We start from the raw sequence: 14,516 nt of genomic DNA on the forward strand, positions 1-14,516 counted from the left end.
AGATTGATCTGGAGAACTCCAAGTTCCTTTGTGGATGTTGAGGTGTGTAAAACTCGTACTGGCTACCATGACGTTTCGCCCTGCAGCAAAATCTATGAGCCTGAATCCATTGTCGGAAGTGTTGTCGTGCAGGCTGTTCTTCCCGATTATTCCACCAAAGATGGCTTCCTTTCCTAGCTTGGCATTAAAATCGCCCAGGACTATTTTAATATCGTAACTGGGGCACTGCTCATATGTTTTGTCTAGGAGCTCGAAGAACATATCTTTGGTGTTGTCGTCTTTCTCTTCTGTGGGGGCGTGCGCGCATATCAAGCTAATGTTGCCGAATTTAGCCTTGATGCGTATGGTCATGAGGCGCTCTTTGATGCACCTATAGCTCAAGACTTTTTGCCTAAGTCTGGCTCCAATGACGAAGCCGCATCCAAATAAGCGCTGTTGGTTTTCGTGGTAGCAGTCACCATAGAAAATATCGCAGTTTTTCATCCTCTTTTTGCCCGGCCCATCCCATCGTATTTCCTGGATGGCAGTGATATCTGCTTTATATCATTCTAGGGCCTCCGCTTATTCTACGGCCGCACGTGGTATGTTGAGGGACCTAACATTCCACGTGCATATCCGAAGTTCGTTGTCCTTTATTCGTTTGCGCTTCGCAACTATGAAAGCTTTTACGTGGCCAGAAAGTTACCGCGACGGCACAACCCCCAACCTGCAGGGCCAGATCCTAAGTATAACTCCAAGGATGGGGAGCCGGATAAAACCGCTCCTTATAGGCCTGGGCTTCGAATAAGTCGAAGAAGCCCTATAATGTGTTCAATAAGTAGTTCAACCTTACTGGAACTGTAGACGCCACCGTTGATTCCATCTCGGGAATTCCTCCGCTGCCGTCTGGATAAGGAGAGGTGCCTTAGTGGAAACAACTCTCCCCACCTCTCTCGTTTGCTGCACCCAACAACTTTCCACTGGGGTTGGAACCCAATCTCCAGTTGAGGTACTAGGCACCCGATGTTCACCACGGGGAGGTGAGAGTAGGAGTTGATAGACAGAGGTTGGTTTTGAGAAAAACCTGTTGACGCTTGTGTCCTCTTGAATGCACATGTCTACCATTTGAACATCGTGTCCTACGATGATTAATATCGGCAGGCAAATGCAGCCAAACAACAGACACGCAAAGCGGCGCTGCATAAAAGGACGAGAGCTGCTCATGAGCTCTATGAGCAGAAGAGGCGAGAGGAACGCCGATTTCTCAGAAGGAAAAAGAGAGAGCATGAGAAGCTTCGGGCCGAAGATGTTGATAGGTTAAAAGCAGGAATGAAGTTCGAAAGTTTTATGAACAGGTGAAACGAAATTCACAGGTACATAAACCTAGAACCGAAAGCTGCAAAGACGAAAGTGCAAACATCATAGTGGAACCGCAGTCAATGCTGAGGATATGTAAGGACTATTTCTGCAGACTGTATAACGGCAACGACGAACTGAATTCCGCTGTCAGACAGGATGATCCATTCAACATAGACGACGAAAGCCAACAATCCCGTTCTCCCGACTTAGACGAAGTAAAGATTGCCATATCTTATCTGAAGTCTAATAAAGCCGGTGGAGCAGATGGCTTGAATGCTGAGCTCTGTAAAGCAGCTGAAGATAAGTTGGTTAGTAGCATGCACCAACTTATCTGTAAGATATGGTTGGAAGAAAGCATGCCCGATGAATGGAACCTCAGTATTGTTTGCCCGATCCTGGAAAAATTAGAATCTCTAAACTGCACCAACTATAGAGGAATCAGTTTACCTAACATCGCCTATGAAACCTTCTCTGCCGTAATATGTGTAGTTTTAGACTAGGAAAGTCCACAGTTGATCAAATATTCACATTACGGCAGATCCTGGAAAAAACCCAAGAACACGACACCCACCATCTTTTCATCGATTTCAAGGCCGCATATGACAGCATCTACAGGGCCGAGCTAGTTTTGGCATCCCTGCCAAACTTCTCCGTTTGTGCAGGATGACTATGAAGAATTAACGCTGCTCCATAAAGGTTGGAAACAACTTAATAGAAAGTTTCGGTGTCAAAAAAGGTTTTAGACTAGGTGATGCGCTGTCATGTGATTTTTTTAACATCGTGCTTGAAAGAATAGTGCAGAGCTCACACGTCAACACTAGAGGCACTTTCTTTCAAAAGTCTGTGAAATTACTAGCATATGCTGATGACATTGACATAATCGGAAGAACTCAGCGTGATGTCTGTTTGACGCTGCCGCCACGAATAGCTTAGAACGCTACCCGATGTCGTCTTTCGAAAAATATTGTATGTAATTGAATTATTTGCACATGTGTGTTATAAAAATTGTTAAGTAGTTGAAGGTGACAAAAGGTCACTAATAAAAGAATTATTACTTCGATTATAACGTTGAAAGAGTGTGTTTCATTTATATTCATATTTGATTTTTCCATTTAGAATTTATTTCAAATTAAACTTACCTTTTTGAATTTAGCAAAGAACATTTTGGTCCTTCGCGAGCCTTTTATAAAACGAACCGCCTATATTGTTGAATTGCATAGTTTAACTTAATTAAAAAGACAGTGTGCCGACATTTTGTGGCATATTTTTCCAAATTTATTTAACGACAATAAAACATTTAAATTTAAAATTTAATTTGCATAAAATCATTTTAATCACAATCATCATTATTATAATCATTAACATCATCATCATCATAATCATCACCATCATAACCATCATCCTCATCACCTTCATCTTCATCATCATCGTCATCGCCAACGCCGCCGCCGACGCACGTCGTCATCGCCATCGTAGTCATCATTCTAAGAGCTCAGTTGTCCAGCTACCCATTCCTGAAAGTAATCGCAGTGAGTAAAATTTACTTACTTTTGTAATTTATATGCAGACATACATATACATATATACTATAAAGAAAATTTAAATAAATCAAAATGAATGCTGTCAAAATTTTAAAAAATATATACATATGCTCAGATGTCAAAAGATTACGAGAATTTTAAGAAGACAGTTTCTGCAACTCGTAGGACAAAAAATTATGCCTCTACGCGGCTTGAAACGCTTGGTAACAATTGGCAAACCATTGTTTAACAGCACCAAATCGCTGTTTGCAGCGATGACGACGTAACACCGATCGAAGAGCTTTTAAATGAAGCGGGTGAGATTTATACAATTTATAAATCTGTGTTGCTAGATGAGCTAGAAAAGTTTGCAGCAATAGAAGCAGCAGCTAAAGTAAAAGATTCGACTACTCCGACTTTGGTGCAAAAGTCGACCAATGACAAGCCGCACGATGTACGTTTGCCAAAAATTCACCCACCGACATTCACGGTAGAGTATCAAAATGGGCGTTCTTTGCATGACCAGTTTAGTTCACTGGTGCATAACAACACTTCACTTACAAAAATCGAAAAATTACATTATTTGAAGTCAAGTTGTAAAGAATGTGCTGGTATTTCACCAGAATACATAAGTGTGGATGATGAAAGCTATGATAAAGCTTGGTACGATTTCAAAAGAATTCTCGTTAACAACGAACTTAAGTTGTTTTATGAATTAAGTGTTGTTAAAGAAGAGAATGCTAAGGGCGTAAGACAATTATTAGATAATTCAAAAAAAATTTTACACGCCTTAAGGAACCTGCAGTTGCCTGTCCATCATTGAGATGCAATTATAATATTTTTGCTTTTGAAAAAGCTACCAGCTACGGTGCAGTCGAAATGGGAAACAACTCTCGGAACTAAAAAAAGAGATTCCTACATTTAAAGAGTTCTCTGACTTTTTGGAAGCGAGGTTCCGAACCTTAGAGATGATGGACGAACAGTACCAAACAAATACACCATCAACACAGAAAAATCAAGCAAAAAATGTTTTTCATCTCAATACTGAGGCGACAGAGAATTTTACGTGTAAGTTGTGTCATAAAGGTGTACATTCCTAACGAACATGTTTGAAATTTTTAAAAATGTTAATTGTCTAGCCTTCAGTCACCTAACAAATTTGTGCCCAAGTAATAAGTCGTGTCATTTTTGCCATAAAAACACAACTCACTCCTACATTTCAGCAACAATTTTAACAACACAATTCAGCAACCATACTCGCAGTCAAACAATTTTCCAAATGCAAACAATCAACAATAAAGCTCTCAAGGTAATCATAACCTATTTCAACACAACACAAATAAATAATAACACATTTTCAAATAATCCTCGCGCTCAACTACAAACAAACTCATATACACCCATTCAACAGAATAATAATAGAAACACATTCGCTCAAACAAATATAAACTCCTAGAATCCAAATCGCTCACAAACACATCATGTAACAACGGAATATATACCGCCTTCAACATCTTCAAACTGTTTTCATCTAAACGAATCTAAAAGAATCCAAACTTTATTAGCAACAGCGATTATAAAAGTTAAATCAACCCAAGGAGACTTTGTTCAATTAAGAGCCTTGATCGATCCCGGATCTCAAGCTACTTTTATAACCGAATCGGCAGTTCAATTATTGGGTCTTAAAAAGATTCCAACTTCCTTTTTAGGACAAAACAAAGCTAGCTCCTGTAAACATTTTGTAAATTTGAATCTGAGTTCTAATTATTCAGATTTTGTTACGTCGACAAGAGGTTATATATACACAACCCTTACAGAACTTTTACCGAATGAAGAAGCCTTATTGATGTTTTACAAACAAGAAAAAGAATTATTAAACACCCCAACACTAAACAAAGAATATAACGATTGCTTAAAAGAATACCTCACACTTGATCAAATGGAAGAAGTAGATATTAACATAGATATCAGATTTAACTCTCCATTTCATCATGCCGTGCATAGAGGAAATATATTATCTAGAGTCCCGACCGGTACCCGTCCTACCTGAAACACCCTCAAATTTTATTCGAGGTGAACTATCTCATATTAGAGGTAAACTCTCTCGAATTCGCTGTCGGTGAATACATGTGAGTGGAGAAAAAAAGCAAAATGGGGGATTGGGCTAAAAAGAAACTTATGGAATTTTTGTGACCTGTCAATAATGACAATCAATTTTGCAAAACAAAACAATAGGTTTCGGATTTTACGAGTAAGTTTTTGTTAATTGTTTTGATTTTTAATATTATTTGATATTTTTTAGACCAAAATTCTTTATAATGAAGAGGGTATATACAAGTTTACTTCATTGAATAAAAAGTAAGTCAAATTGTAGTGAAGGAGGTGCAACAATAATCGATTTATTTTATAGTCAATCTTTTGATTTTAGATAGTGCGAATAACATACTCTCATACAGGAAGCAATTTCCCTAAGAAATCTGGAAGTCCAAGCGCATAAAGCGCTGATTCGCAGAAAGTTTTTTTGTATATTATATTTCTCTTAGCAAAATACTTCTCAAGGGCCATAGCTACCATCTCTACCAATATTCAAACGCATTCAATGCAACAAAACCATCAGCAACAACACCACCAAGTCAATAATGCAAGTGGAAGTTTTGCCATTCAATAGTCGACCGCTAACGCCTTACTCCCAGCAGCTGAGTTTTGGTGTTGAAACGAAATAACAGCAGCAACTGGCAACTCAGAATATTCATCAGCTGCCAAGAAATAAAATGCGAGCCACTCAAAAAAAATGACGATGTGTAAGTAGGAATCAAAACATTTATATCGTGGTTAACTCGCTTAATCTTCATCTTCATCTATGGGGGATTGGGCTAAAAAGAAACTTATGGAATTTTTGTGACCTGTCAATAATGACAATCAATTTTGCAAAACAAAACAATAGGTTTCGGATTTGAACAAAATGGGACCTACATAACTAAAATGTTCGTTGGAATTTTTACCCGCCCATTTAAACAATATAAATTTTGCACTGTTTTTTGTTTGCTCGTTTTTCTAATTGGAAAAAATCATCCGTTTAATTAAATTTAATATTTTTAAAATTATTCACATTTCAAACTTCTTATTCTTCTGATGTTTTGGTTTATCATGTTCATTCAGTCATTTGGAAATCATCACATTTAAAAAAAAAAAAACTACTTCATGAATTTAGTGAGCCTAAAAAAGCCTTAAATGTATGTATGTTACCAATTATAACGTTGAGTGCCGAATGGAATTTAAAAAATATATTTGAATTAATTTAATTGTATTTAAAAAAATATATAAACATGATATAAACAACGTGAACAACTTGAGAAGATTCTCGACTTCAGAATGTGGCATTTTCAAAAAGAACTGATGAAGAGAAAAAGGCGACGTTTTTTCTTCGTCCAGCCAAATACCATCGCCAGCAGATTTTCCGAACTTTTCTCCTTCTTGGTTGGTAACAAGAGGCAGAATTGAAGATATTGACGGCATTGAAAGCAATAAATCATGAATAAAGGAAGGTATTTCAATTGAATTCCAGACACCTACAATTTAAATTATATAATCAAGATAGTTCTTATTTTATTATTTATAAACACATCCTTACCAACTACATCACCGAGTTCACCAAAAAATGTAAAAGGAAGATATTCAAATGTGAATTTCTGCAAAAAAGGAACATAGTGAAACAGATCAATTGGCCAATCCTCGGTGGTAGGTACTGTCTTGAAAAACTGACTGTAGATTAATTAACTATTGTTCACATGATGAGGAAGGACTTGCATGCATTGCGATCTTTCGTCTATCCGTAGCTGGCTGAAAGAAGTGCTTTGCATTGCAAAGATGGTGGCACATTACGTGAATGTGCTACTGCTATCACACGCTGCAATTAATTCAACTTGTATTTGTATTTGGCTTGGCTATGAATGACCACCAAGTAAAGAGATTCCTCAACTTTATAACAACTCTCGACTTGTATATCCATCTCGTCAAATGAAGCATGTCAGATAGGTTGCAAAGCCAATTTTTCAGACTTCTGCGACATCGATCCCTTCGCTGTAATCGGCCCTTCTCCTTCCTACAGGGTTAAAAATGAGGATATAAGCCATCAGAATAGAGCGAGTTGATTGCCAGTCTTGTTGAGAAGTGTAAAACAATATTCATATAATTTGAGTTAAAAATTAATATGAACACATTTACCTTCAATTTGTAGCTATTCACTCCACAATAAATATGTCGGCGTTGCTGGCTTCCTACTCGGGGCTTCCACTTTCACTTTTCTTGTTGCAACATAATTCTTGGTTTCTTCTTTATCTGAGGATTAAATTAAATTCATTATATATTTTTATTTCAATAAATTAATATTTTGTTTTACCATTTGCATTATTGATAATTGATACTGAATTTCGTTTGTTTACATTTTCGTAGAATTGTCAAAATACTCACCTCGCTGTTGATTTGTCAAAACTTGACATAACTCAAATTGGGCCACATTCGCATTACAGTTCTAGGGTGCGCTCATACTTTCAGCACGATTTTTTCTGTTTTTAGCGAAATTTTTCATAAAATACATAGAATTTGTGTGCCAAAAGCATTCAAATATTATTTTTAGCACAGTTTTCACTAAAAAGAGGTTGTAAAATTCATTTTTCTAAAAATATTGCATTTATTTTTCAATTTTTGAATTCAACGGATTTCTTTTTTGAACGTCTGAGTTCACCTCATATTGGTTTCCCCTAATTGTGCAAACTTCACCAAAAGCCCATAACAACTACATAGAATTTGGTTTTTCCCATAAGAAATGCACGGGAGAACTAACACATGCTTATGCTAACGGGCAAAATTCTATCAATTTAGTTTGTAGGCCGAAAGAGAGCAAACCCATTAAGTCGGGACTATAGATAATATATTTCCTCTATGATGCCGTGATGAAAGAGTCTAGTACAATAACGAAGTTGCGTGTTGTTTTTAATGCTGCATTTCAAACGGCGGACGGTAGTTCTTTGAACGACCATTTGATGACTGGACCTAAAACTCAAACAGATATTTTAGCGATTGTTTTAAGGTAAAGAACGGACAAAATTACATAAATATCCGATATAGAGAAGATGTACCGACAGATATTATTTCATTTTAATGCTCGGTACTGCCCCAGCCCCATATTTGGCAAATCGAAGTAACATATCCATTAGCCGCTCAAATGATTCCGGAAGATATGTACATCGATGACTTGGTATCGGGTGCAGATTCAGTAGAAGAAGAAGAAAAGTATCACCAAATCTCGAAGCTTTTTTCATCTGCTGGATTTCATCTCCGCAAATGCATTAGCAATAATGAAGAGTTTCTTGCTTCAATACCAAAGGCAGATCAGGAAACAAATGTGTCATTGATATTCGGAGCTTTGGATCACACCACAACCCTTGGAATCAGGTGGTTCCCCTTTACCGATTCATTTTCATTTAAAAAAATCCTTATCAATAAAGTCGTTTCAAAAAGAACGATACTTTCAACAATTGCTCGTCTCTTTGATCTGCTGGGATGGATAGCACACTGTATCGTTAAAGCGAAATTCACTATGCAGCAATTGTGGTTGAAAGGTCTTTCGTGAGACGAAAATATTCCAGTGGAATTACTTCATGAATGGGTCTCCTTTCAAGAAAAATTAGACGTCTTAGAAGATATCTACATTCCGAGATGGGTAAACATAGAGGATGGCACCCAACAGGTCGAACTCCATGGCTTCTGTGACGCATCTACCAAGGCATATGGAGCCGTGGTATATCTTCGAGTTTTAGATAACAAGAATTGCATTCACATCCACTTCATCATAGCCAAAACTAAAGTCGATCCAGTCAGTACAGACTCTTTGCCAAGATTGGAACTTTGCGGAGCAGTGATGTTGGCAAAATTACTCAACTATACTAAACCAGTCCTTCCGTTCAAGAATATATCAGTCTTTGCTTGGACTGATTAAACAATCACCCTTTGTTGGATTTCTGGATTACCTTCAAAATGGAAGACGTGAATTGCCAATCGAGTTACCGAAATTCAAAAGCTGAAAAATTTTAGCATGTGGAAACACATTCCAACCGAGCCAGCGGATCTTGCATCCCGTGGTATTCTTCCATCCAAGCTGAAGAATAATAATCTTTGGAGGAAAGGACCACCCTTTCTTCAGGAGATATGGAAATTCTCCATACCAGAACAACCCAGCCAATGAGAAACAAATGAATAAAAACGAGAAATCAAAACTCATTTAGCAATACAAAATACCAATGGAATTTTAGATGTGCTTTCTAAACAATCCAAACTCACAAAAGCCTTAAGAATTATAGCCAATGTTCACAGATTTATCTATTACACCAGAAAAGACGAAACTTATCGAAGAAAATCGGTTCTGACACCCATAGAACTCGATATTTCCATGCAAACAGCAATCAAAAGTATTCAAAGATTTATGTTTCATGATGTCATAAATGAACTACAGAAAACCAAAAGAACCAAACTCAACAAATCTCTGAATCTCTTAATTGATGAATGTGGAATATTATGAATCGGAGGTAGACTTCAAAATGACACCCTTACCTATGATCAAAAGCATCCAATTGTGTTGAAGCCAAATCATAATTTCTCAAGATTAGTAATTGAAGATGAAAACTCTACATGGTGGTAATTGATGAATGTGGAATATTATGAATCGGAGGTAGACTTCAAAATGACACCCTTACCTATGGTCAAAAGCATCCAATTGTATTGAAGCCAAATCATAATTTCTCAAGATTAATAATTGAAGATAAAAACTCTACATGGTGGTATTCACCAAGTGATTGCAAACTTTCGAAATCATTTTCGGATCTTCAACAAGAAGAGAACGGTCAAAAAGTACATTAATAAATGTTTGACCTGTTTTAAGGATGCACCTTAGCCATTGCAACAACTGATACGAAGCCTTCCAGCACCAAGATTTAATGTTTCAAGACCATTTACACACACTGGTGTCGATTACGCCGGACCGATAGAAGTAAAGGCCTAGAAAGGACAAGGTGCTAAAAAATTCAAAGGCTATTTCGCCATTTTTATTTGCCTTTCAACAAAGGCAATTCATCTTGAAGCTGTCACAGATCTTGCGACACAAGCCTTTATTGCTCCGTTCCGAAGATTTACATCTCGCAGAGGCATATGTGCAAACATATATAGTGACTGTGCGACCAACTTTAAAGGTGCTAATGTTTAACTCCAAAAAATGCTAAATGCTGCTAAACTCAACTATACTGATATTGCTGACTCATTGAGTACATTGGGTAATAATTGGAATTTCATTCCTCCTGCTTCTCCTCACTTTGGATGCTTACGAGAAGCAGGAGTGAAATCTGTTAAATACCATTTGCGTCGCGTTGTCCGAAACCAAGCTCTGACGTTCGAGGAGCTCAGTACGCTTCTAGCACAAATAGAAGCTTGCCTTAATTCGAGTCCTTTATGTCCGGTTACAGACAGCTTGGAAGATTTCAATGCTTTAACACCAGCTCATTTTTTAATTGGCACATCAGCTCATATAGTCCCCAAAGCAGACCTAGCAGTTGAAAGGATTGTATACTTGAATAGATAGAAACGTCTACAAGCTTCGCTACGGACCTTCTGGAAGGAATGGAGCAGAGAATACCTCACAAGGCTTCAAAATAGACTTAAGTGGCTAAAAATCAAGGACCAATCCAAAATTGGAGATTTAGTTTTGGTACGAGATGAAAGATTTCCATCTTCAAAATGGCCCATGGCGAGAATAGTCGAAACCAACCCAGGACAAGATAATCTTATCCGTGTAGTCAAAGTGCCTATCACAAAGATATGTCCACTCCCATCAAACAAAGCGCATGAAGAAAATGAAACAACTTAAAAACAAAAGGAATCGTATTGAAAGTCATACACAAAATGAAAATTGAAAGTAAGAAAATGAATTCTAAAACCAAAAAAAAATATGAAAACAATTCATCAAAACTAAAATGGAGTCGTCAAAACAAAAAATCAATGAAACTCTAAACATAATATGAAGAATTTAAAATCAACCCACTTAAATATGAACAACTAATACATCAAATATGAACAAAATAAAACTCACTCAAACATAATTATGAATTAAAATCCATTCTAAATTACAACCCACTCAAATATAATTAAAACTGAATTAAAATCCATTATAAATAACAAACCCACTCAAATATAAAAAAACAGAATGAAAATCTATTCAATAAAACGAATTTTCATATACTCACTCACGGAATATTTTAAATCACACTCATAAATCTCATACAGTCGACTAAAACTCAACACATTTATATTAATACTCAACACATTTATTCTAAAACTCAATACATTTATACTAAAATCAATCATATAAACCTAAATTAACTTATATGCTAAAACCTAAACTCATTTACAAAATAAAAAATTGAGCTTATCAACACAAAACATAAAATAAAAACGAAAGCGAAAATCTAAATTAATTAAAAGGTTTAAAACAAAATATAAAATTTTGAAATAAATATTTTTCAGCAAAATAATTTCAATAAATTAAAAGAACTCACAAACGCTCAAATAAAACATTCATCACATCCAAACCAATAAACTATACAAAAAGCAAAATCAATAAAATTAAAATCAAATATATAAATTGAAACTATAAAATAAAATTATACAAAAGGAAATATACCAGATCATATCAGCAGTTGTTCAAAAGTATTTCTACTAGATATAGTCCGGCACACTGCAACCCAGTGCTCCCTATGTAACCTCAAATCAAAAGAAGATTGTTTTCACTTTCTTTCAATCTGTCCGGTATATAAGGAAATTAGAATGCTCTATTTTGGAAAAACGACTTTGTCCATGGAAGAAACCAAAATTGTGCTCAATGGACAAAACTGGTATAACCTCTACTATTATCTCGAAAATGCATCAGCTTACAGAAACCTAATAACTTCAGAATATCGATAAATCTTTCTTTGCTTTTTAAAGTATGTCATTTTTCAATTTTTGTTTTAGCTAAACTAAAAGCCAATTTTGCATTGTTTAAAATCTACAATTTTTGTAAGAATATTGTAATAGACACTATATTTTGTTTTGACTAAACTAAAAGTCACATTCTTTTATAAAGATCTTTTTTCGTTTTAGCCAAACTCAAAGCCCATATTATCAATTATATTAATGTGTCATATACATAGATGGCATAAAGCTGTACTTGAATAATGTATAGTCTTGTGTATTATTGAACCAGCAATAAAATTGTTAAATAACTTTTTTACTATAAGAATTGAAACTCATCTCTATAAATAACTAATTAAATTGAAAAAGAATATCTTTAATTATAAATATTAATTCATACACTGAAATTTCAGTCTTAACTCAATCTGGCAGACGGCTTGCCACAGCCTTTTATTTTTTATTTTATCTTATTTGATTTATATATATTATCAACCAAATTTGCATATTTAGTTGAATTTTTTTGTGAATAAAATATCTAAAATCTAAAAAAAAAGTTGAAATTTTGTAGTCCGGCACTTCAAATCTATATAACAAACCTGAACGAAAAACCAAGTGATTAATAAAATATAGAATAAAAAAATTTTACCAACTCACCCAGCAGCATTTTCAGTTTAAATCAATAATACATCACAACAACAAAACAACAACAACAACAACATAATAAGAACACACAAAATATTATAAAACTTAAATTACTACCTCCCATGCATTCATATTAAACTTAACATAATATTAATAACACCCGTAGTAATAAATTAGACTACACACATCAATAAAATAATAAAATTATAAATTAAATCAAAACAACGAAAAAAAAACAACGAAACCAATAACGGACCTTTAGAATTTCAAACGAAAACATTTAACATTATGTATATAACATAAGTTGGCCAGAAAAGAGAAAAAAAAAATCAAAGCACTAACCACTATATAAAAACAACGACTTACCAGAATAATTCACAGCAATGGGTGCGTGCAAGCTTCAGCTTTTAAGCCACCAAAATCAAGGTCAAGTCATCTGCAAGTAATTTAAAGAAAAGAACGTTATCTTATACATACATATGTATGCTTGTAGAGTAAAAAATTGTTTAATGTAATTTATAAATCCAATTGGTTTTAACTCTATAAATAATAAAAATTAACACTTAAAACACCAAAAAACAACATATTTAAAATCTAACCCGGAAAAAACAACAATCGAAAATTAGCACAACAAATAAAAATGAATGACATACAACTTACTATTATTAATACGAGATGACAAAAATATTTCGAGTATCGATATTATGTAATCGAATAATAAGGGGCCACAACCTGGGCTATATCCCATGTCATGAAACATTTGTTTATTACAATTATTTAAAATTTGTATTATTTTCATGTAAATCAAATAATAGAAGCCGAGCTCCTTTACTTTGTGCACTGGGGGGGGGGGGGGGGGGGGGGATAATGATGGATGCTGCCGCCATGAATAGCTAAGAACGCTACCCGATTTCGTCTTTCGTTAAATGTTTTATGTCATTGAATTATTTGCACATCTATATGTTATAAAAATTGTTAGGAAGTTGAAGGTGACAAAAGGTCACTTATAAAAGAATTATTATTTATATTCATATTTGGTTTTTTCATTTAGAATTTATTTTAAATTAAACTTACCTTTTTGAATTTAGCAAAGAACAATGTCAATGGGGCTTTTGTGAGTATTGAGGCAGAGGCGGCAAAAATGGGTTTAACGGTTAATGAGGGCAAAACAAAGTACATGCTGTCGTCAAGAAAGGATATACAACAGCGACGTCTTAGTCAAAACGTCACCATCGACAGACATAACTTTGAGGTAGTCAAGGACTTCGACTAACTAGGCTCCGCTGTAAACGCAGAAAACAACACCAGCGCTGAGATCAAGAAGGTAAGTTTCCGTTGTTTTAAAGCCAATCCAACTGAGGAAAACCGGAATAAGTTCAAGCAAGCCAGGAAGGCCTGCAACGCCCATATTCGACGGACCAAATTTTTACATGACCAAAAATTACGGCAAAAAATACTGCAATGTCCCAAAGGCAGTAAAAATTTTTGGTCATTTGTAAAAAATATGAGGAATTCTTCCTCTTCCTCGGTCCCTACGCTCGTTGTGAATGACACTCCATTTGTTAGCTCCTTAGAGAAAGCAAATCTCTTTGCTAGGCAGTTCGCCGCTAATTCAACTCTGCCAGTGAGTGTTATGACTCCGCCTGTACTTGAGCGAGTTAATGATTCTATGGGGCAAATCGGGGGCACTCGTACCGTAGCGAGGGTCCTAAAAGATCTTAACATACACAAATCTGCTGGTCCGGATGGTATCCCCGCTATTGTTCTGAAGAGGTGTTCTTCATCGCTGGCAAAACCACTGCGTAAGCTTTTTCATCTGTCCTACTCCTCAGGTCTCGTTCCGAGCGGATGGAAAACCGCATTTGTCCAGCCTATTCCCAAAAAAGGCGAATCTTCCTCACCGTCTAATTATCGACCGATTGCACTTACGTCCCTTCTTTCCAAGGTCATGGAAACGCTGATTAATTATCAGCTCAAGAAATATCTTGAAGAACGGAAGCTTCTCAATGACCGACAGTA

At 35.6% G+C, this 14,516-nt stretch overlaps 2 long non-coding RNA genes across 2 annotated transcripts; both read right to left on the reverse strand.

Moving 5' to 3' along the window:
• Nucleotides 1-2,713: 2,713 nt before the first annotated feature.
• On the reverse strand, nucleotides 2,714-13,157 carry LOC129942231 (uncharacterized). The gene is made up of 3 exons (XR_008781000.1): nucleotides 13,097-13,157; nucleotides 12,864-12,933; nucleotides 2,714-2,852 (listed from the first exon to the last, which is right to left on the reverse strand). It is a non-coding gene; the product is annotated as an uncharacterized LOC129942231 (long non-coding RNA).
• Nucleotides 6,121-7,061, reverse strand: LOC129942232 (uncharacterized). Its single transcript, XR_008781001.1, has 2 exons — nucleotides 6,490-7,061; nucleotides 6,121-6,427 (listed from the first exon to the last, which is right to left on the reverse strand). It is a non-coding gene; the product is annotated as an uncharacterized LOC129942232 (long non-coding RNA).
• Nucleotides 13,158-14,516: the final 1,359 nt, after the last annotated feature.

Source organism: Eupeodes corollae, chromosome 1 (assembly GCF_945859685.1).
Source record: "Eupeodes corollae chromosome 1, idEupCoro1.1, whole genome shotgun sequence".
NCBI classification, from domain to species: Eukaryota; Metazoa; Arthropoda; class Insecta; order Diptera; family Syrphidae; genus Eupeodes; species Eupeodes corollae.